We start from the raw sequence: 24,592 nt of genomic DNA on the forward strand, positions 1-24,592 counted from the left end.
ATTTAAATACCAGGGTAAGGAGCTTGAATGCCCGTAGTAGATGGTGAGCCGGTGCATATCTAAAATAAGGGCGGAGGTGCGGGAGCAGTGGGGTAGGTTGTAAATGAAACGTGCGGACGCATTTTGCATCTGTCGTAGTGGAATGAAAGGAGAGAGTCAATAGATGTCTCGAAGCCAACCTTATTTATGATTGTTATGGTTGTTTACTCACTGAGTTTCATGATTCTTTTTCAGGATGGTCCTGCCAAGGTGTTGCGATTGGGGGGGGGGGGGGCAGTGGCGATGATTGCCAGCTACTCCTCTGTGCGATCCCCCACTGAGTAATTTTTCAAATCTGGCAAAAATTTGGACCAAGATGTTGGGCATTCTTTTTTGCGAATGACATCACGGGACATTGAACGACAGCTGTGTGGCAGAGAGCACCGTCGTGGTATTGTAACGCTCAACACACACCTGCAGTATTAACCAGGGCGGCCGCTGAATATCGAACCATGAACTTCCGCAACAAAAGCGGCGATCGCGCTCCCACTAGGCCGTGCCACCGTTTCTAAAGTCGTCAAAAAATATCACGAGACGATTTGCTAAGTATCATGGATGGCGGTGGCTTGCGCAGGTCTTCATCCAGCAGTGAATTGACCATGGCTGCTATTGATGATGATGATACCGACACGGGAATCCTGAATAAACACGTGGGAATCGCTGCTAAACCCGCGTAAAAAAAAGTCCTTGTGACAATTTAACACGAGGGCTTTCGCGACCAATACAGAATTACGATACGTAATCCATACTATTCGTAAACCATATTGCCCCAGCCCACATCATTGACACGCTGCACCCATATGTCCCCTCAAGGTCTCTAAGATCTGGGCATGATGCAGATCTTTTCTCGAGATTCCCAGGTCGAGGTTTCGGTCTATGGGTGACCGAGATTTTATTATTGCCGTGTAGCCCCCAGGCTATGGAATGCTTTTCCACGAGATGTCAAGGATCTCTGAGTCTGTGGACATTTTAAAAATGCGCCTTAAAACCTATTTATATGTTTCCGCTTATTAAACTTTTATTTCATGTTGTAAATTATTCAAAAAATGTATTCATAGTATCATTTTTATGCTGAGTGTCTGCTGCTGCCGTGTCCTGTACAGCGCTTTGAGATCCTTGACGGAAAGCACTATACACATGTAATTATTATTATTATACGATTCTGGCAACAGCCTGCTGATCATGATGATGATTGTAACTATCAGCGAAATGTCAACAGCCGATTGTTAATCGTGCGTGGATCGCTCTCACACAACAGCACGAGTGGTGCTGCTGAAGCTGTAACAAGTCAGCCACGTCCGTCCAAGTGACGGCTCGATTCATTGGCCGTGTCGGGTGGAGGAGGGCGCACGAAACACATCGTACTCACGCGGCGAGCCGACCCGAAGATCCATCTCGCGACAAAATCGCCGAGTCGGCCACACTCCTGCAGACGATTGGTTAAGTCGCGGGCGCACGTCTCTTTATATAGATAACTCCAAATTTATATATTCTTATAAATACGTACACACGGCGCTATATTTATAAAACACACGCGTATAAATACACACACACACAAAGGACGGCCTGGCTCGTTTACACACACACAGACGTAACATGCCCGTGCGTGCGTGCATGCGTGCGCGAGCGTGCGCGTGTGTGTATATGTGTGCAAGAGTGAGTGAGTGTGTGAGTGTGTGCGCACGCACGCACGCACGCCTGTCACGTTTGAGCCGCAGCTGCCATGCCCCTGGCACCACCACCGCAGCAGCTCAGACCCGGGTCTGGCGAGAAGCCAGACCCGACACGAAGCAGCCCCCCTTCGCAGACATACCGAGGGGAGCCAGCTGTCGCGTACTGTATTCGTGTCCAGCCCTCACCAAAAAGCGAGCTTGGCCCTGGAGCGTGCCCGCGCGCGTCCGTGTTTTTGTTCGGGGGGGGGGGGAGGTGGGGGGATGGTAGCGTGGCGGGGGTCAGCTGCCGCTGCACCGTTGAACCCTCGCGACCCGAGGTTCGATTCCGGCTTGCAGTCCACATCGAATATCTGAAACCGGTCTGGGGGGGGGGCTTATCCGACGTCGACTCGGCCTTAGATGAATACCCGGTGCGGTGTGACAACGTCAGCACTGGGGAGACAAAGGTGGCCGGGCGTGGTGCTGGCCGCACCACCAGCTTGTGCGCGCCGGTCCGGACATCACAGGCGCTTGCTAACCGCTCTTGCCTCAACAGTCTGTTTGGGCTATACGGGAGATCTTTATCCTTGCATGAACATGAGAGTCTCTGGCTGTCAAGGTGCATGTCTAACCACAAATGAGTACCTAACACGGTGTTTATGCATCAGCACTGGGAGACAAAGGTGGCGAGGTGGTGGCCACACCATCCTCTTGTGCGCCGTGCTGGCCTTCATAGATGCTCGTTAACAGCACTTGCCCCAACGACCTATGCAGGCTGTACGTGGATATTAGCCCTTTGCTGCGTGTGTGGATCCATGGCGATGAATGGGTTTGTGCGTGTGTGTCTATATATGTCTGACCTGTCGGTGACCCCTCGGCACTTCACGTGACCTCGAAGTGCACCTCGCCTGGCACGAGCCCTTTGGTGACGTCACCGCCGCTTAGTGGCGAACCGCTGCCCCTATCCCTGTACGTGTGCACGTTGGACTTCTTTCGCACCGTACGCAGCCGTCCGTGCTTATCAAGCGCAATGTCTCCAACAGCGGAACAGCAATCCCAGCAGAGGCGTGGCCGTCGGCCGTGCGACTGCACCAAGACCCACCAGAGCCCATGCCGACCACGCTACGCCGCCGAATCCCAGCCTGCTTTGCATGTCAAGATGACGTCCACCCGTCCCTGAGCATGTTCCGAACCACACGTTTGTGTGTTTGCACTTCGCGCGTTACGCAGCGAGCGAGCGAGTGAGCGAGCGAGCCAGGCAGCGGCGAGACACGTGGCAACAGGACATCGCGTGCGGCTCGTGTCATTTTCAACCGGTGGTCCCGTCACTCGCGGGAATCCTATGGCCGTCGGTTCCTTAAGCTGGCGGCCACCGGGCAAGGACCACAGGGCCGAGAAATCCGTTGTTGCTGAGCGCCGCCACCGCCACCGCCGCCGCCACCACCGCCGCTCTCGCGCGCCCGTCGCACGACCGTGAACCGTGTCCTAGCGTCCCACGCGCTCTTTAGCGCGCGCTCGCAACAACAACAACTCCAGATTGCCTCTCACTGTGGCTGTCGCTGCGGCGTGAAGAGGCGCCACAGGTAATCAGTAGTCACAATCCTTTCAGCAATGATTTTTTTAATATATATATAGTTTTATTAAAACGAACCCTCTCCCATTCCATTACATTTGGCAAGTAATGATGCACTGAGTCAATTTCGATATAATAATTTTGCAATATATATTGTTAACACCCCCCCCCCATCCTAATTATATTTAATAATTTTTTTCTCTCTTTGCTTTAAACTGTTATGAAGATAAAGTGGGGTTGGCAAGATGTTAACTACCTCGCCGGATATACAGGAGGTGGTGGGTTCTATCCTGACCTTGGCACCTGTATATTTGGAGTGTGCGGTGTCTCTCTCCCCGCGGTCACGTGGATTTTTCTCCGGGTCCTCTGGTTTTATCTCCACATTTAGAAACATGCGGACGGAAGCTTGTGTTGCCTCCGAAACGTCGTGATTTAATTTATTTGTTTTCTTTTTTAACCTACGTGACTTTACCGAAAAAAACAAAGAGTATGCGTTTAAGAGTATTTTGGCTGCTATACGTTTGCACCTGGTAAGTCAACTTCGTTGAGCTATCATTTGTGGCCAGGCCGCTTCTGAAAAAGAACTACACAGCTCAGTGGGTTTCACCTGGTAAAATAAAAATAAAAAACATCGCTAGAAGGGTTGATGGGCCAGTGGTCAAGACTAATGATGAAGCAGTGGATGTCCACCACCGGATATGGAGTGGCGATGCGATGAGCTGATGTGCAGGCACGAGACGGATGACCTGTGGCATCGTGACACCGCGAGAGATCGTGATGACGTGGAGAAGCCTTCATCCGGCAGTGAATAGATGTCTCATGATGTTGATAATATTAAAATCGTGATATCAACAAAGTGTCGTGGACAAATTCCCATTGGTGGTGCAGCACGATGCGTCAGAGAATGGCCCGGAAAGATGACATTGCAGAACTACGCCCTAAGTCAATTCAATATTACTCTTTACACGTATGCTGTGCACGCATTCCCATTTGCATGCACGGCACAAGTCGATAAAACCAAAACGATTAAGTCTCAGAGCTGGATTTATCCACATTTAAGTGAAATGTCACATTTAATGTGACTTGCTCTGTGTGTGTGTGTGCAGTTTGACCCAAAAAAATACGACAAAATGTAATAAAAACATTTCTAGTTCACGTTTTTTCACGATACGGGCATGGGATTGTGCATGGTGAGAAATCCATCATTCTTAACTTGGTGCACATTAAAACGCGCAGTTCTGTTTTGGCAACGTTACGTTGCGACAAATAGAGCCAACAAAATCATAATAATCCGACAGACGGAACGAACGAGGAGCAATGCAAACGAGACGGTGAAAACGAAGCGAATCACAACCTCGAGCAGCGGCAATTTATCGAACCGCTTTGATTGGCGGCAACATCGTTGCGTGCCCTGTACACATTACGCGGCTACGTGTCGCGTCTGTTGAGATGAAATCTCTACACTCGCGCTTTTCCCGCTGTGGTATTTTTCACAGCAGCAGCATCATCGCAGCGTTTGTTCACTGCACCTCCGGCGGATCTGCCAATGAACGAGAGACGCCCCCCCCTCCCCCGGGCCAACGAGACCAGCATCTACGTCGCGTCACGCCAGCGGCGTTGACAAGAGAGACTCGTGGGCTGAGCAGGAGACAGTTGCAGAGGAGACGTCTTCATCCGAGGAGGAGGAGGAGAGTCTAACGAAGCTCTCGCATGGACGTGGCGATACATTTTTAGGAAGCTTTTCATCGCCAGTGGCCCTTTAGTTTATCAAGTGGATAGATCGACTTGAGTTGTGACTGATTCGAAGCCCATTAGGACCAACGTCCCTTCTTCTGAAGGCAGATTTGAGCTATGGGAATAATAACATTTAGTTTTATACGGCGTCGTCGTTCACGCAAATTGCATTTCACGATCGCTCGGGAGCCACAGATGAGCTGGGAGGTAAACGGCCGGTGAGCGGGCATCAACAATTGCCCAAGCTCTGCAGTCCTCGATATATGAATGTGTTTTCAGACAATTATCAAGTGTTTATACACGTGTAGGGGTGTTAGAGAGAGAGCCCGTTATGCATGGCAGCCTATGGTAAACAAACACAGTAGGCGGGGCTACATGTGTGCACGAGCAGGTGCCCTCTGCGACGTCCGCGCCAGACACCCTGGGGGGTCGATTCGGTCATTATGATCCCCCGGGGCCCCACCCCTCAGGGAGGGGTTGGGTATAAAAGGGGAATGTATCGAAGGGCTCGGGAGTGTGGTGTTAGCTAAGAAGAGAAGACGGAAGACGTCCTAGATAGAGCCCTGGTCTCCCCCTGGCACGCCGTCCTTATCAGGACCGCGCAGGCTCGAGCCAGTGGCGTGGTACCAGAGCCAGAGCCAGTGCTGGTCTGGACTCTGGGTACCGGGCCCGACTGACCAGTGTCGGGCCAAGATAGCCTCCCCTAGCCCATTAGAGGAGGACTCAGAGGCAGGCTAGGGTTAGCCTAGAGGTGTGTCCTCAGATAGACGGGTGAGGGGGCCGATACCCCCTCAGTGTGTATGTCACAACGTGTGGTGTTAAATAAACAAGTGTGCCTCCAACTCCGGTGTGAACGAGTCATAAGCGTTACTACATCTGGCGTCAGAAGTGAAACAAATTACGAACATGGATACACGCCGGACGACTCGAGTCGGAGTACCAGGGGCGGAGGACACCGCTGCAGTTGGAGAGCCCGAGACGGCTGAAGATGCCATCGAGCAGCCGGGGCTGGGTGCATCCACGCCACAGCAGCTGGAGGAAGGGGAGCCGTCGACGGAGGGGCTGAGACAGGCGCACGCGAAGCTGGCCGAGCTGCTGTACGCCGCAGCCGCCATGCTCGATAACATCACGCGGCTGGGGGCTGCGGGACCGCCACGAGGCGACAGCAGCCAACGACCACAGCGCCTTCCCGCCATTTCAACGGAGCAACATTTTAAATCTCCCGCCATCGCCGCAGCTGCTGTTGAGGGCGTGGCCGCTCTAAGCATCGCGTCCAACGGCGGGAGTACAGTACCTGCCGCGTCACCACGGGTGCGACCGGCGATGCCATCGCTGCTTCGGGCCGACGCTGAGTCGAGTGAGGGAGACGAGGGAGCGCGATCGTCCTCTGCAGCCGCTGCCTTACATCAGCGACTGCCGCCGCTCAAAGAATTTGTGGGCGAGGAGGGCGACTGGGGCGGCTTCCAGCGGCGCTTCCTCGCTCACCAGGAGATGGCACAGTGGACAGACGCCGAGGCTCTCCGAGCACTGCCAGCACTCCTCGACAGCGACGCCCTCGCCACACTAACATCGGCAGCGAAGGAGAGGCGTTCCACGCTGCGGAAGGCGATGCAAGTGCTGTCCGCTGTGTATGGGCCACCATCGGACTGTCGTCAACTCTTTTACGATCGCCAGCGGGGGGCGAAGGAGTCGCCCCTGGCGTACCGTACAAGCCTCCTGGCGCTGGCGAAGGAAGCCTTTCCACGAATGGACGACGAAGGGATCGACGCCATGGTGACAGAGAAGATACTTTTGCTGGCGGACGACTTAGACATCGTCATTGTCGCACAGGACGATGCAGAAATGTGCTTCCTCCAAGCGGCCCGTCTCCTCCACGCAAACCTGTCCTCTCAACGACGGAAGGCCAGCAAGGCGGCGAGCGGGCGCGCCGTCGCTGCGGCCACCCTCCCGGCGGAAGAGGTTTGCGCCGTCAACCATCGACGGCAGCACGGAGCGGGAGCGCGGGAGGACCGGGCCGGTTCGAGCCATCTACAACGTCCATCGTCGCCACCAGCGCTTCCACGCTGCTACAACTGCGGCATCCGGGGCCACGTCGCCTCGGGGTGCCGCTCTCCTCGGCAGCGCGGGACGACGCCTCAACGGGACGCTGGCCCTCGTCACAAGCTCCACCATCATAATCCGGCGAGTCGCGGCACCCCTCACGTTTGGCCCACGCACACGCCCGTCGCACACTCAAACACCGCAGCGAAGGGGGGGCCAATATCGCGTACCATGGCACCAACACGCACCGCTCTGGGTACTCACATTGAACCCAGCCAGTGGTCCGTGTTGGCCCATCGGGTTGTAGCCGCGTCGTCGGGGTCGTCGGCCGTTGTGGGTCACATCGATGGGGTGGAGGTGCGCATCCTGGTCGATACAGGAGCATCGGCGACCATTATTTCGGAGTTGATTTATAACATTCTCCCTGTCCAGAGCCGTCCTTTGATGCCTGTTAATGTGCCATTCTTTGCTGCTAACGGGGGTTCACTTGGCATCATCGGACAGATTCGAGCCCAAATTTGTGTCGGGGATATTAAATTATCTGGGCCGATTTTTGTTTCCTCCTCGCTGGCGGTTCCGTGCCTGCTGGGGACGGATTTCCTGGCCAAAATGCCGATTAGGATATTAATCGACCAGGGATGCATTGAGCTCCCATCGGGCCGACGCATGGCGTTTCTGCCATCCCCCGCTACGAGCCGGACGGCGTTCGCGACGGTGCCGGCGTTCGTAGATAGAACGGTGCGCGTTCCTCCGGGGGCGCAAATGTTAATTCCTTTGAAACTTCGGCGGCCCTTCGCTAAGGGCATTGGGGCTCAAGGGGTTCTGCTGGGACCGTCTAGGGCCGGGGTCAGTGGACCTAATTTACTCCCGGCCCAGACCATAGTGAGAGGGGAAGGAGAACCCTTCATCGCGGTCCTCAATGTGGGCTCACAGACGGTGGTGGTCCCACAGGGGACCGTGCTTGCTCACGCAACGCCGGTGCCCTGTGAGGAACCCGTCGCGAGTCATGTCGGCGCTGTCCCTGCACCGCGACCACATTCGGACAGCGATGAAGGGTGGCTCGAGGCGCTTTGCGCGGGATCGACGGACCTGTCAAATTTAGAGCGCCAACGTCTTAAGACACTACTGAGGGAATTTTCCGACGTTTTCAGTCGGGATAAATACGATTTGGGCTGCACTCATCTGCTGCGTCACCATATTGATACGGGTGACAGCGCGCCAATACGCCAGAATCCTTTTCGGTTGAGTCCCGCCGAAAAGGACCATGTCAAATCGGCTGTTGATGACATGCTAGCCGCCGACATCATTTCTCCCTCCAACAGCCCTTGGGGAGCGCCGATCGTCCTGGTTAAGAAGCAGGACGGTTCGTTGCGGTTTTGCGTTGACTTTCGGCGCCTTAATAAAATTACGGTTGCCGACGCATACCCGCTCCCACGGATGGACGAATCGCTTGACGCCTTGGCGGGAGCGCGATTCTTCTCCACATTGGACTTACTTTCGGGATTCTGGCAGCTTCCTCTGGACGATGATTCAAAGCCTAAAACTGCTTTCCGTACTCCGCACGGCCTGTTTCAATTCAACCGGTTGCCGATGGGCTTACACTCAGCGCCGGCAACTTTCCAGCGGTTGATGGAATTGGTTTTGGCTGGATTGCAATGGGAGTCGTGCCTGATTTATTTGGATGACGTCATTGTCTTTGGCAAAACTTTTGAGGAACATCTCCAGAGGTTGCGGGCAGTTTTCCTAAAGATGCGGGCTGCTAATTTGAAATTTAAGCCCCAAAAATGCCATTTGTTACGCGAGTCGGTGCGTTATTTGGGGCACATCGTGGGGCGCTCAGGTATTTCTACCGATCCCGCCAAAACGCAGTGTGTTAGCTCCTGGCCGACTCCCACCTCAGTGGGAGAGGTTAGGAGTTTCATTGGGTTTGCGTCGTATTATAGACGCTTCGTCGCTAATTTTGCGACTATCGCCAAACCCCTACATGCTTTAACATCTAAAGGGGTTCGGTTCTGCTGGGGTCAGGAGGAGGAAGCTGCTTTTTGCTCCCTTCGGGATGCTTTGGTAAACGCTCCCCCCCTGATTTACCCTGATTTTTCAAAACCGTTCTTGCTCGACACCGATGCGAGCAACACGGGTATTGGGGGCGTGCTCTCCCAGGTGGTTGACGGCGTGGAACGTGTGGTTGCGTACGGCAGTCGGGTGTTGTCTCCAGCGGAGCAACGATATTGTGTCACCCGTAGGGAACTGTTGGCAATTGTCCATTTCGTCCAACAGTATCGCCCATATCTGTACGGTCGGCATTTCACCGTCCGCACAGATCATGCGGCACTGCAGTACGCCCTGAGGGTTCAACAGCCATCGGGACAATTGTCCCGATGGTTGGAGGTCCTCCAGGATTACGATTTCCAAACCACATACCGTAAGGGCGTTCGCCACACCAACGCGGACGCTCTGTCACGCTTGCCAACCGCCTCCGAGTGTGCATGCCTCCTGGGGTCTGGACGTTGCAGGCCTCCAGGGGACACATCGGTACCTGTCTTGGCGGCCGCCAACGACGACGATGCAGTGGTTCCTAATTCGATCGAACAACAGGGCAAAGATTCCCTGTTGGGGTTGCCCGTCATTGAATGGGGGCGCCTCCAGATGGAGGATGTCTCCCTCCTCGGGTGGCGACGTCGCGTTGGCGGTGCGGGGGGGGGGGAAAGAGGTGGTTCCGACGCATGGGAAATGTGCCAAGGTCTGCTGATGCATTGGGACGGGAAGTCACGTCGACATCGGCTGGTGGTCCCTACTGGGTTGCGGGGTAGGGTGGTATGGGCCGCTCATGAGCGCCTCCTACACCTGGGGACCCAAAAGACTCTCGCCTTGTTGCAACTTGATTTTTATTGGCCTGGCATGACGAGGGATGTTGGGGATTTGTTGGGATCATGCCCTCAATGTGCACAACGCAAACCGCCGGCACGGGAGTCTAACCCGCCTTTGCAATCGATCAAGGTGTCCAGGATAAACGAGCTGGTCGCTCTGGACATTTTGGGACCATTCCCCGCCACCCCCAGGGGGAATAGATATTTGTTGACTGGTGTCGAGTATTTTACACGCTGGCCTATGGCCTGGCCTCTGGCCAACCAGTCGGCAGCAGCCATCGTGGAGGCCTTTGTTCAGGGTTATGTCCTGGACAAGGGTGCTCCGGAGAGGTTGCTGACCGACCAGGGCAGGAATTTTTCCGGTAAACTACTCCGACAAGTCTGCGATCTCCTGGGCACAAAGAAAATTCGGACCTCCCCATATCACCCACAAACTGACGGGATGGTCGAACGTTTGCATCGCACCATCTCGTCCATGTTATCACAACAAGTTTCGGACTCGCAAACGGATTGGGACCTACAAATTCAGGGGGTCTTGGCGGCGTACCGGATGGCACCCCATGCAGCTACGGGGTTTTCTCCCTTTTACCTCATGTACGGCCGAGAACCAGACCCGCCTGTTCGTGCCCAGTTGCGGATCCCCGTGCCGCAGGGAAAAACTAATCTGGCTGACCATGTTAAATTTAATCTGGACAAATTGACCGAGGCACGGGATGCTGCAATGCAAAACTCTGACCTCCGTCAGAAGGCGAATGAGCGCCTCAGATTGAGTCGAGCGCACATACTGCAGTGGAAGCCGGGGGACAAGGCATGGTTGCACTGCCCCCAGGTGCCACTGGCGACCTCCTCTAAACTGGTGCGGCCGTGGCGGGGCCCTGTGGAAGTGGTGGAGGTGTTACGTCCGCAGTGCGTGCGCATAAAGTGGGGGAAGCGGAGATGGTTCGTGCACCCCTCTAGGTTAAAACCCTTCGCGGGGGTACACAATCCCACTTCACATGCGCGTGGCCTAACGTGTGGGGGGTCGGCCGACTCGCTGGGTCCGTCTCCGTCGCTCTCACCAAATGCCTTGCCGGCTGTGCCACCTTCAGGAGCATCAGGAGTGACGGGCTCACGCCCGATCACCCCGCCTGCGGATGCCAAGGGTCACGCGGAGTCGGATGAATGCTCACCCCAAGACGGACATTCGCCACCTGATGGTCCGCCACGCGGGGTTACCCCATGTGAGGGGCCCGCTGCAAGGACGCGCGCTAAAATGCGCAAACTGTTGTGAGGCCGGCAAAATGTGTACATAGCTGTTGTGTTTATTGGGTGTTGTGTGGGTGGTGTGTTCCTCGCTCCTCGGATGTACATATGTTGGGTTCACCGTGTGTTGTGTGTGCGGGGTGGGTTCCCTGCTGATTGTATATAGGCTGTTTTTTTTACGGAATTCGTATTTATTCGGGGGGGTGCGACGGGTTGTTTCTCACCTTGCTGTTGCGTTCTTGTTCTGGTTCCTGTTATTGTTCAAAAATAGTGAGGCACACGCGCGGTCAGGGGGTGAAGGCACCTTTATTGTCAAATTTTTGTATGTTGGCAGCCGGGACGGCTGCATGCTATGCGGGGGGGAGTGATGTAGGGGTGTTAGAGAGAGAGCCCGTTATGCATGGCAGCCTATGGTAAACAAACACAGTAGGCGGGGCTACGTGAGTGCACGAGCAGGTGCCCTCTGCGACGTCCGCGCCAGACACCCTGGGGGGTCGATTCGGTCATTATGATCCCCCGGGGCCCCACCCCTCAGGGAGGGGTTGGGTATAAAAGGGGAATGTATCGAAGGGCTCGGGAGTGTGGTGTTAGCTAAGAAGAGAAGACGGAAGACGTCCTAGATAGAGCCCTGGTCTCCCCCTGGCACGCTGTCCTTATCAGGACCGCGCAGGCTCGAGCCAGTGGCGTGGTACCAGAGCCAGAGCCAGTGCTGGTCTGGACTCTGGGTACCGGGCCCGACTGACCAGTGTCGGGCCAAGATAGCCTCCCCTAGCCCATTAGAGGAGGACTCAGAGGCAGGCTAGGGTTAGCCTAGAGGTGTGTCCTCAGATAGACGGGTGAGGGGGCCGATACCCCCTCAGTGTGTATGTCACAACGTGTGGTGTTAAATAAACAAGTGTGCCTCCAACTCCGGTGTGAACGAGTCATAAGCGTTACTACACACGTATGATGTGTATGAATCCATTCATTCGTAAATTATAACGTGCACAAAATGAACTTACAAAGGACATTGAGGAGGCGTGGAAGAATTGTTTTAAGAATTCTTCAGAATCTGGCAGAGGGACTACACCAACACCGATGAAAGACGGTTCGGACAAACATACACACTCCCAAATCTCATTCATTAGGCGTCCGAGGAATGGGAACCTAAGAGCCAGTTTAGGCTGTATAGATGGGGGGGGGGGCAGCGGAACACCGACCGGACGACCGGCGATAACAATTGCCCACTTAAATTCGAGAGTGCCGCATCAGCGCTGGACGGAGCGTCCGGCCGGTGTGTTGCAAGGCTCATAAAAAAAACAAAAAATAACGGGGCGGCCACGAAGACACGAAGCCTTCCGAGCGCGCTCGCTCTCCCGTCTCTCCCGTCTCTCTCTCTCTCCGGGCTGATTCTAATCAACATTAAAACGGGAGGTCTGAACAAAAAACAGGCAGTGTGTGCTGTTGCCGCTCCTCCTGCTGCTGCCGCCGCCGAAGCTCAGAGGAGAAAGCGCTATTTGTGAAGCACTAAGGCGAGGTCAAATGCGAGAGAAAGAATTTCTCAAGTTCCCTGCGCTCCCATTCATCACGGGAGCCCCATTTACACAGCCGCCTCGTGTCTCTTATCTACACAGCGTGGCTCTTATCTCGTAGACCGTAATGCCCTAATTGACAGCAAGGTTGTTTTATACTGAACTAGTGGGGTAAAAGATGCACGCGCACACGTGTGTGTGTGTACGTCTGAATGGGTGTGCTACTTGCAGTTGTCCGTGCGTGCACTGCGCAGTGAATCCAGTAACCTGAGTTCAATTTATGGTCGTGGCATACATTTACATGGACTTGCTCCTGCTTATGTCTCATCTCGCTCTACTCCCCTCCACGCGCTCCCCTACCTCTCCCCTCTCATCTCACTCTACTCCCCTCCACACACTCCCCTACCTCTCATCTCACTCTACTCCCCTCCACGCACTCTCCTACATCTCCCCTCTCATCTCACTCTACTCCCCTCCACACACTCTCCTACCTCTCCCCTCTCATCTCACTCTACTCCCCTCCACACACTCCCCTACCTCTCATCTCACTCTACTCCCCTCCACGCACTCTCCTACATCTCCCCTCTCATCTCACTCTACTCCCCTCCACGCACTCTCCTACCTCTCCCCTCTCATCTCGCTCTACTCCCCTCCACGCGCTCCCCTACCTCTCCCCTCTCATCTCACTCTACTCCCCTCCACGCACTCCCCTATCTCTCCCCTCTCATCTCACTCTACTCCCCTCCACGCACTCTCCTACCTCTCCCCTCTCATCTCACTCTACTCCCCTCTACGCGCTCCCCTACCTCTCCCCTCTCATCTCGCTCCACTCCGCTCCACACACTCTCCTACATCTCCCCTCTCATCTCGCTCTACTCCCCTCTACGCGCTCCCCTACCTCTCCCCTCTCATCTCACTCTACTCCCCTCCACGCACTCCCCTACCTCTCCCCTCTCATCTCACTCTACTCCCCTCTACGCGCTCCCCTACCTCTCCCCTCTCATCTCACTCTACTCCCCTCCATGCACTCTCCTACCTCTCCCCTCTCATCTCGCTCTACTCCCCACCACGCACTCTCCTACCTCTCCCCTCTCATCTCACTCTACTCCCCTCCACGCACTCCCCTACCTCTCCCCTCTCATCTCACTCTACTCCCCTCCACGCACTCCCCTACCTCTCCCCTCTCATCTCACTCTACTCCCCTCCACACACTCTCCACCCCAGCAACCAATGCTCTGCGTCAAAGTCCCCAGTCCAACTTTCGCTCAGTGGGAGGTCGCCCATTCTACTCTGCTGGCCCCATGGTTTGGATCCAACGCTTCCCAGCATAAACCGTGCTGTCAATTACCCACACGTTGTTGGCAAGAGCACTCCGTATAAACTACGGGAACTCCGTCAAACGAGTCGGCGTGAGGTTGGGTCAGACTGGTACCGAAAGGGTGCTAAGCACCAATCACTCACCACGTACACACACACAGTACTTGTTTAACTTAACTGACACGAAGTCCAAGCTGACCAGTGTCCGATTTCCTGACCCCTACTTGCCAGTTGAAAAACAGCTGTCTTGGGGGAGCCGGGGGTAAAATGCCACCTCCCCATTGGCCATGTCTACGCCACTGGCAACGCAAAATCTAAACTTAGAGCGGCAGTGCATTATGCCCGACAGTTCATCAGCATTGTCGTCGGACATGGTCTATCCACTGCTGGATGAAAGGCGCTATTACCGCGGCGGTCTGGAACGCTCTTCCTTCCGATATTCGGAAGCCACTGCAGCTATGCACTCTTAAATAATCTAGATTGAAAATGAATTTCTTAGGAACTGCTTTTTGTGTTTAGTTTGTTGTCCTTCCCCCGCACCTCCAATTAGCATGGCTGGCTAGGTTGGCTATTCTAGATTTGAAGCTTTCGTGACTGCAAGGATTCTTATTCTTAGTTCTTTCGGTAAAGTCACGTAGGTAAAAAATGAAATTAAAATTAATAAAAAATAAAAACAATAAAATCACGACGTTTCGGAGCAACACAAGCTTCCATCTTCAGTTGAAACTGTCACAGCACTTGATACAGATATTTTGCTGTGACAGTTTCACCTGAAGACGGAAGCTTGTGTTGCCTCCGAAACGTCGTGATTTTATTGTTTTTATTTTTTATTAATTTTAATTTCATTTTTTACCTACGTGACTTTACCGAAAGAACTAAGAGTAGGTTGGCTATGTACCGTGCGGACACACACACACTGCCACTGCTGCATCAAGGCCTCCCCAAGCCCCCGTCGCTGCCGCTTCCCACAATCCTGAGATGCAGCAATCCGCCTAACCACCTGCACCTGACCAGATGTTATCGCTCCATCTCCTTCTCTCGGTTTTGACGTCCTCTCGGATGCTCTCCATTCCTTTGGCAGTCACATTTTAACGTTACCCCGTGGAAATATGTCAACAATATCCTTGATTTTGTTTGACAAAAAACAAACCCAGGAGGGTCTAATCTCCACAGAATATTTCCGGTGTTGTTTGAAGTTGACACAAAAGTTGACACAAAACTGCTTTTTGTGTTTTCAGTTTGTTGTCCTTCCCCCGCACCTCCGATGAGCACGGTTGGCTCGGTACAGTGCGGAAGAAGTTCAACGTACACACGTACACACGAAGCCCTTGCGAGCGGAGGACCTTGCGAAAGCAAACTAAACGCAAACGCTTCGTGCCCCGTGCAGCTCGGGGGAGAGGAAGTCATGGGCAGCATCTGGCTTATGGGCCATAGGTCCTTCACCCCCCGGCTTCCGCTCGACGCTCAGGGCAAACGCTCCAATGCCGCCGCCACGCACGTTGCGACGGGAGGGCGCGTCGTCAGGATTCCGCTAAAAACGCTCGCCGCGCCCGCATTTAGCGGAGTCGATGCGGGGTTGCTTTCGCAAAGGGAGACGGATGTTCTGCTCGCGCCACCGCGTCTCCTCCCGATGAATAATGGACGGCGCAGCCCGGGCGCAAAAAGCTCCGAGTGAACGCGCTGAAATCAGCGTAAGTGCATCCTAACGATGCCACCGTAGTAAAAAAAAAAATCAGCGCGGCCGCAGAATGCGTCACGTGAGCGGGGGGAGCGCTTTGCCTGCGTTCCGGACGCGTGCGCTTCACTCGCTCGCTCTTACACGCGTAGAGAATGCGCGCGCATACGCACACAAAGGCAAAGATCCCCCCGTATAGCCTTAACGGACTGTTGGGGCAAGTGCTCTTAGCGAGCACCTATGAAGACCGGCACGGCACACGAGCGGGTGGGTGGCCAGCTCCACGCCCGGCCGCCTTTGTCTCCGTAGTGCAGATGATGACACACCGCAACCAGGAATTGATTTCAGGCTGAGTCGACCTAGGGGAGGAGGGCCAGGACCGGTTCTGATAATCATCACTGTTGCTGATCTCAAAGTGTACATTTAAGTGACCATTGTTATATGCCACGTGAATGTTGTCTAATTTTAGGAAAAATGTCCATGTGCCATTAGGACGCGCCACTGCCTGAAACGATTATAGTACGTCCACTCAAACGGCAACACCATTCCTGTCTGTTCGTGTTAGTCAATTGTGCGTGCATCGGTGCGCTGAGATATTGCGCAAATACAGGGAAGAGAGAGACTCGTATCCGACGCCCTGTTACCCATGACTGCTGTCCAGCGCGGCGACCCCAACCGAATCGATCGTCACAAAAAAGACTTAAAATCACATTATCCGCGAACTGATTTATTACATTTTATTATTGTTATCACGCGCATATTTTTCCGCAGGAAAAAGAGGAGCGGCCCAAAAGTGACGCCTTCATCGCATTGTTCCACGTATAGTGACGGAGAAGTGTCCCTCTTCTTGCATGCGCTCGATAAAATCCGAATCGCCAACGCACGTCTTTCCTGTGGATAAGGAAAATCCACCCAGAAGCGGTGGCGAAAAAATTCTACGTTTTTGTTGTCATCGTCATCGTCGTCGTCCGTGGGCATGAATGAATGACAGCGTGCGTCTCGGCAGCTATATGCACGTTAAGGACGACTGCTGAAGGGAGGACCCACCAACAGCATTGCCACCGAATTGACGTGGACAGGGGGGGGTGGCGTTGTAATTGCAAAACATAGGCCACATCACTTACCCGAGGTGTGTGGCTGGAACAGTGAAAGTATTACGACGCTTACTATATATATAAATACACATGCTGTTTTGGGTATTATTCATGATGATAATAATAGTAAAAATGTTTGTCTCGTCACGTAAACATTTTTATATTTATTTAAATGGGCCTGCAGCATGTGCTTACGCGAGCACGTGCCCGAAACGGTGGGCTTCCGACGTTTCGGGCTGTGGTAAGAAAAACAACAACCTTGCATCAACCCCTGCGTCATGTGAAACACCGACGCACGGTCAACAACAGCCGGAGCGACGGTGCCAAAACGTTCTCGCCCGGGCGCGCGACACACGCGGCGCGGAAGATTTCCCAAAACTCCTCTCCCGATGCCAGGCAGCGCGCTGGTCCCCCCCTCCTCTACCCCCCCCCCCCTCGGGTTTCCCCGATGTGTGCGTCACGAGGGCCATCAAAGCGTTGCAATCGCTTTCGTTTTGGTAACATTCCGATCCATTTTACTGACGGAACCGCTCACCCCAACAGCCACCCGCCCCCCACGAACCTTGCCGGGCCTGTAAACGCAAAGTGCTCGGCGCTATAATTTTTTTGCCGGGATAAATATAAACGCTACCGATGTGACGCTTGAACGTGCGTGCACGTGCGTGCGTGTGTGGGGGGGGAGCAGTGGTGCAGCGGTTAGCGCCACGCTGCGCTACGAACCCGGCGACCCGAGTTCGATTCCCGCTCACGGCCAACATCAGTGACTATTATCTGAACCGGGCCTCCCCTAGGTCGACTCCGCCTCAAATGAGTACCTGGTGCGGTGCGTAAAAACATCGCCACTAGGGAGACAAAGGCGGCCGGGCGTGGTGCTGGCCACCCACTTTCTCGTGTGCCGTGCCGGCCTTTATAGGTGCTCGCTAACAGCACTTGCCCCCAACAGTCTGTTAATGGCTATACTGGGGATCTTTGTCTTTGTCGTAATGAAACACTACCTTTCACCATCGTCATCAGCAGCCATGCTCATTCCACTGCTGGATGCAGGCGTCCCCAAGCCGCTGTCGATCCCCCCGCGGTGGAACAATCCACCCGGCACCTGCTGCTCATTTCTAGATTTGAAGCTTTCGTGACTGCAATGATTCATATTCTTAGGTGTTGTCGGTAAAGTCACGTAGGTAAAAAATTTAAATTAATAAAAATGAAATAAAAATCACGACGTTTCGGAGGCAACACAAGCTTCCGTCTTCAGGTTGAACCGTCACAGCACGATAGCTGTATCTTACTTGATATCTTACTTGATACAGCTATCGTGCTGTGACGGTTCCACCTGAAGATGGAAGCTTGTGTTGCCTCCGAAACGTCGTGATTTTTATTTTATTTTTATTTTACTTTTATTAATTTTAATTAAAATGTTTTACCTACGTTATCTTACCGGAAAAAAACCTAAGAATATGAGAGCTCATTTCACTGCTGCAGCTCTCTCCCGGCGGACGGTTCTTCTGCATGCGTTCAAAGTCTCTGTTAATAAATCTTCGTATTCACAATGAAGTGTTAGGAAGCCGCGCGATCCGAGTTAGATTCCTGGCCACGGCGAATGTCAGTGGCGAGTGACGTCCGAACCAGCCGGGGTCAACCCCCCACCCGCCCCAACTCGGCACAGGGTCGCAAAACTTCCGGAATCGAAGAAGCTCCCGGCTTACCGAGACTATTTTTTGCGTGCGCCTAGTTCGTTGTCCTTCCCCCGCATCCCCGCATAGCATGCTTGGCTACGTACGGTTGCATGTGGGAGCGACGCGTCGGACGCCGTGCCAAAGAACACGTGGGTACAGCCCGGAAAAACACAGCTCGCTCTTAGCGGTTCTTCCGCAGTAGAGAGCTTTCTTGTACCTGTACCGAACTTTTTCAAACTACGCTTGCACTGTTTGTCATTCCCGTGCATTTCGTTTCCGGTTGTCAAACGCCTCGTTTGTAAGCCGCGCGACGTTCCTCAAGGACCCTGCACTCGCTCGTTCTCTGCAATATCGACGTTCCTGTTTGTTCCCATTGCTACCGTGCTCACGCAGCGCCACGCATCTCCCTCGTGAAAATAGCAGCCGGGCAACTGGCTACACAGGGCCATCCGTGAATCAAATAAACTTAAACTTCTACAATTTCCCCACCCTTCTCTAAACTCAGGCGCACTGCGTTTGGGGCATATGCCCGCGGAGTTTCTGTACCCTATCCCTACGTCGCGGTTTGTGCTCTGTTACCAGGGCTCCTATTGAAATATAATAATAATGCAAACTTCTACAGTTTCCCAATTTCTGAGTCCCGAGTGGAGCCACATCGAGTGCCGTGCCCGAGTCCACGACCCCCCCCCCTCCACCTGTCCTTCACGGGCACCCGTTACCCAGGGTGCAGTGCCGGTCGCACGTTGACGAGTCGCCCTTGTCAAAGGTAAATGCCGATTTGTCGATGCGGGGTTGGGGGGGGGGGACCCTCTTCACGTTGTCCGGCCCCGCGAGATGGAAAAGATTACGCGGCCAGATCACAGCTGCGGGCCGGGTGTCGCTCCGGTGGTGGGAGGGGGGGCAGCGGCGAGGACGCGTGTGACGCCCCTCCATCGCGATGTGCCACACGGTGCCACGCGCGTCGAATTCCACGCTCTCCCCCACCCAGGCCCCCCCCCCCTCACCCGTGCCACATGGAATGTCAGCCTCACGCACACGTGTGCGTATGTGCGTGCGAGCCGGGATGAACGACTGGAACTGGTGAATTATTTTTTAAGGCGGACGGGATGGTGGGGGGGTTGTCGATGTCGCTAGCGAGTGTGTAGGTGGTGCAACTGCATTTGGGGGGGGGGGCACATGGGCCACAGGGACCGAGGTGCGGTGGAGAGAAATAGTTGGACACAGAAGGGCCCCCCATTTCATCCCTTGCACCGGAGTCTTAGTCAATGAACGCCATGCCGCTGAGACACACACATTCACATATATATGCATTGGATGAATATGTATGTTGAACTTCTTTCGCAGCGTACGTAGCCAACCGCACTAATCGGAGGTGCGGTGGAAGGACAACAAACTAAACACAAAATTAAGTTCTAAATAAATTAGTTTGCAATCTAATAGAGACCCACAGGCTCACATAGAACCCCATCGACTTACATGGGGCCCATAGAACGACAGAACGACCCACAGCCTCACATAGAAACCCATGGCCATCTCACAGTCCAGTAGTTTTGGAAGTTCCACTTTTTTTTTTACGCAATCCACCAACCCTTGTTTCCAACACGCTGGTTCGCAGGCGTGCAGCACCATAGCCATCTCAATGTACAGGACTGTGGTGCAGTATAACACGTGTGCAGAACAGCATACCAACGACTATTATTGCACAGTGGGTCGCGCATGGGGCTGAGAACACGGTGACCCGAGTTCAATTCCCGGTTACGGCGAAGTGATATACGAACCGATCCTGAGTGTCCCGTTCAGCAACTCGGACGGACCGGCATGGTGAAGTATGGTCAACAAACAAGCCTCATGGACAATACGGCGTGGGGAGGCCTTTGTCCAGCCGTGGATGTGCGTGGTGTTCACGCCTCGGTTAAAAAGCCATCAAAACAGGAGGAATGTGACAGCGCACTGGGATCTACGGATGAAATTGCACCTTATAAATGTTAAATATTATTATTAGCTAAGCTGTCCTGCAGTTTATGTCAGCATGAGATGCGGTCGAATGTGGAAAGTTTATACATCCAAGCTGCATTTATAGACATATTGCACTCTATTGTTTATAAGAAGCCGTGTGAAAACATTCGCAGCAATGCCCAAGAGGCTACAAATGGGGAAGTTCAAGTTTCAAGGGTAATTTGTTTAACCAGGTGAGAACGTGAAGAGACCAGGCTATCGTCTCATATGCAAGAGTGAGTGAATGAGTGGGTGGATGGATGAGTGACTGAGTGAGCGATGATTCTGACCATGCTTGTGGTTTATTTTGTCGAACGGATGCATGAGTCACATGTGTAAAGAGTGAGTGAAGAAGTGAATGAATGAGTGAGTGATTATGCGTGCGTGCTTAATTTTTGCCGAACCAGGTGCATGAGTCACGTTTGCAAGAGTGAGTGAATGAGCGAATGAATTGATGAGTCAGTGAATTAATGAGTGATGATTGCTGATGATGCTGCGTGTGTCACTTAAGTTTATTTTCAGGTAATATAAATGTATCGTGTTGTTCTTTTGTTGAACCAGGTGGACGAGTCTCATTTGCAAGAGTGAGTGAATGAGTGAGCGGATGAGTGAGTGATGATGATGATGCTGATAATGCTGTGTGTGGTTAGTTAACTTTACTTTGTTTAACCAGGTGGACGAGTCTCATTTGCAAGAGTGAGTGAATGAGTGAGCGGATGAGTGAGTGATGATGATGATGCTGATAATGCTGTGTGTGGTTAGTTAACTTTACTTTGTTTAACCAGGTGGACGAGTCTCATTTGCAAGAGTGAGTGAATGAGTGAGCGGATGAGTGAGTGATGATGATGATGCTGATAATGCTGTGTGTGGTTAGTTAACTTTACTTTGTTTAACCAGGTGGACGAGTCTCATTTGCAAGAGTGAGTGAATGAGTGAGCGGATGAGTGAGTGATGATGATGATGCTGATAATGCTGTGTGTGGTTAGTTAACTTTACTTTGTTTAACCAGGTGGACGGGTCTCATTTGCAAGAGTGACCCTCGACGGAGGTCACCACGAAGACAAAGGCAAACACGAATAGGAGATCAAATCAACAAGAAGAAAACAGCAGCGTTCAGCGATGAGGAATTCAAAGTATTGCACGAAAGTAATTTCCCCGCAGTGCAAATCAGCTCGGGGCAGATCACCTCCAAGTGGATTCACGGCACAAACTTCAAAAGGACACTACAAAAGCGTTAAACATCAAAACAGATCCATAATGGAGTTTTTTTTTGGGTCAGATCGCGTAAATATATAAATGTGTCCTTAAACCCGCCACCACCCGACACCAGGTGGACACATTTATATATTTACGCGATTAAACTAAAAAAAACCTGTATTATGGATGATATTGGTCGCGAAAGCCTACGTGTTACACCAAAACAGATATGGGGGTGACCTTAGCGCTAACACGTAAACAGACGAGAGAAACACGAGTCTATTGCAACTGCAAGCGAGGTTATCACAAAGAATCGACGGTTGAGCGTCAATTTAAATGTGAAGGGAGTGAGGGTGGTGAGGGAACTGTGTGCCTGTGGGTTTTTTTTTCTTCTGTCAGGATAAAGCATCTCTGTTATTTTACGCCGCGACCGTTTCCAGCGCACGCGATGAAAGAGAAACCCCACTTTCTCTCCTGCGCCGACACTTGCGGATGATTCCTCTGTTGTTGCAAGAAATCAGAGGCTCTCTATGCCCGGCTTTTCTTTTCAACCTCCTCCCCGCCCCCCACCCCCCGTGCGTGCAAGCTCGCGCTCGGCAAATGTGTGAGTGTGTGTGGGTGTTTTTGGTGTAATAACAATGCGCTTCGCAACGAACACACAGGAGCTCCACTTTAAGTCCGACTCAAGTCTACCTACGCAGTGCCGCCCGACTCACCCCGACCCCACCGCCACCACCAATTTTTTTTATTTTATTTTACAAGGTAAGGGCCCATGGAGGTATTTCGCTCTTTTTTAGAAGCGACCCGGCCCATCAAAGAATGTTAGAACCAGTGAAGTGGCCGTTTTTCATCACGTGGAAATTTACCGCAGCCCAAGCACTCGAAACGCACGTTGATGTTGATTCTAAATGCGGAGGGGAAAAAACCAGAGGACCCGGAGAAAAAATCCACGCGACCACGGGGAGAATGTGCAAACTCCAGAAATACAGGCATCAGGGTCGGGATCGAACCCGTGACCTCCTCTTGCCGAAGGCTTTGCACCCACCCCTCGAAATTCTTACTTTTTCTGCCAAGCCAGAAGTCTCATTACATTCCGTCCCACGATTCACATTTGTTTAAAGCCTTTTCAACAGCGCCCGACTGTGTCGTGCACCCCCCCACCACCACCCACCACCGCCTCTCTTAAGTTTTCGTACGAGCACCTCCTCGGCCCCCCCATCCGCCCCCTAACCTCCCACCATTAAAAGAAGGTCACGCGACGGCGACATGGGCCAACCGCCAATCGTTTTGGGTAAGGCGCTACTCTCGGAGGAATCCCAACTAAAGATCTCCCTCCGGTGAGATTCTCAGATTCAGTTTTCTTCTGCCGCGTTACTGATCACCTTTACGACGGCCGCTGTGCATCGCTGCCCCGCGGGGGGGGGGGGCGAGGGGGGGGTAATTGAGACCTGACCACAGGAAGCTTCGCGCGCATTACTCCTTGCTGCCTGTTTAACGACGCGCGACGTCTAAGCATCTGTCGCGACTCTCCCGATTCCGGGAAACACGAAAAATATTTCACGCATTTTACCCGCAGAATGTTTCCAGTTGGAACGGCGTGGTCATACACAGATCGATAGATCTGTGAATAAATACCTAAAACGGCTACTCTGAGCATCTCATAACGGAGGGACCTCTATGTGCTACCCATGGATGTGGACAAAGGAAATGTGGTAGGAGCTGAGCGGTGAGACTCCGACGCTCCGATATTGGGGACATTGCAGAAGAAGTTCTGCGCCAATGTCTTTTCAGGATTGCAGCGGCATGCGCCGTTCAGCACGACAATGCCCGACGTTTCGCTCCATGTGCTCGGAGCTTCCTCTGCGACTACAATTTGTGGGAAACGAAACTTTGGACAATCGTGCCAAACAGCAAACGGGGGGAGTGGGGGGGGCTACAAAACCCCAGAGTCACCGTCAGAGAGAGATGCTTGGCACGAGCGTGGGGTTTTGGAGGCTGGGAGCCATCGCACTGGAGGCTTGACTCGGGTCTCTCTCTCTTGCAAAAGACATTGTGCGTGCGAAATGTTTAGTCTTGGCAAGAAACAAAAATGTCGCAACTTTCTTTTAAGCACATACTACATCCTAGTCCCGAAAATTGTCCTGGGGGCTTTAAAAGCAAAAGGTGACTCAGGCCAATTTGTATCTCAACCGCTGTTTATCGGTGTGTGCGTGTGTTTTTTAATGAAGCCATTCAATCACAACAGCCATTCACCGGTTCATTAGACGATATTGAATAAAAGACAACGAACTGAATGGGAAATTGTTAACATCCTTCGGGCGGCTGAAACACATTTGCAGAATTTTTGCATTTGATCACTGCCAGCGTTTCTGCTCTCGTCTCGACCCTGAGCCTGATTAAAAGCATACTTTGTTCCGCAACGCTTTGCTGATACGCGAAGAATAATACGCTTCCATCAGCTGTGGGACAACACCTCCACAACAGACGCTACATGTACGGGGGCATACATAGATTATAATCTCGCGGCAAACCTTCAACAAGTAATCACTTCGGCTTTTATCGGAGCTGGATGCGATTTGCCCCTTAGCTATTGTCAAAGGCAACGTATTTTGGCTTCCGCCAAACCGTTTCACTCAACTGCAGCGTGCGTTTCATCTGGAGTCTAGACCATGTGGATGTTTCCAGGGGGCCCCCACCCCGCTCCCCCACACCCCACCCCCTCGACACCCCTCCCCTTCACCATCCCTGCCAACGATCCGGGGGCATTAAAAGCCGACCTCTTCCTCCGACGCGATGCCGCACAAGCGTCGGTAGCTCTAGCGAGCTCGATCAGCTCGAAAAAGATTTAGGGGGAAAAAAAAAACCACGTAGAAAAAAATTCCCGCTCTCACCGCATTCGAGGTTAAACACCGCCTTCGTCGATTAGTTAGTTCATTATTTTCATCTCCCCCCCCCCCTTTTCTCAATTAATTCCCTGCTGTGTGGA

The 24,592-nt window shown here is 53.0% G+C and overlaps 1 protein-coding gene and 1 long non-coding RNA gene across 3 annotated transcripts in view; both read right to left on the minus strand.

Annotated features, from left to right (window-relative positions):
• The window catches only part of ABL1 (ABL proto-oncogene 1, non-receptor tyrosine kinase), a 115,550-nt gene that overhangs the window by 79,165 nt on the left and 11,793 nt on the right, over positions 1 to 24,592 (minus strand). The window lies entirely within an intron of this gene.
• LOC144948492 (uncharacterized) lies at positions 5,910 to 11,100 on the minus strand. The gene is made up of 3 exons (XR_013640167.1): positions 10,964 to 11,100; positions 7,303 to 7,404; positions 5,910 to 6,030 (listed from the first exon to the last, which is right to left on the minus strand). It is a non-coding gene; the product is annotated as an uncharacterized LOC144948492 (long non-coding RNA).

This window comes from Lampetra fluviatilis, chromosome 49 (assembly GCF_964198595.1).
Source record: "Lampetra fluviatilis chromosome 49, kcLamFluv1.1, whole genome shotgun sequence".
NCBI lineage: Eukaryota > Metazoa > Chordata > Hyperoartia > Petromyzontiformes > Petromyzontidae > Lampetra > Lampetra fluviatilis.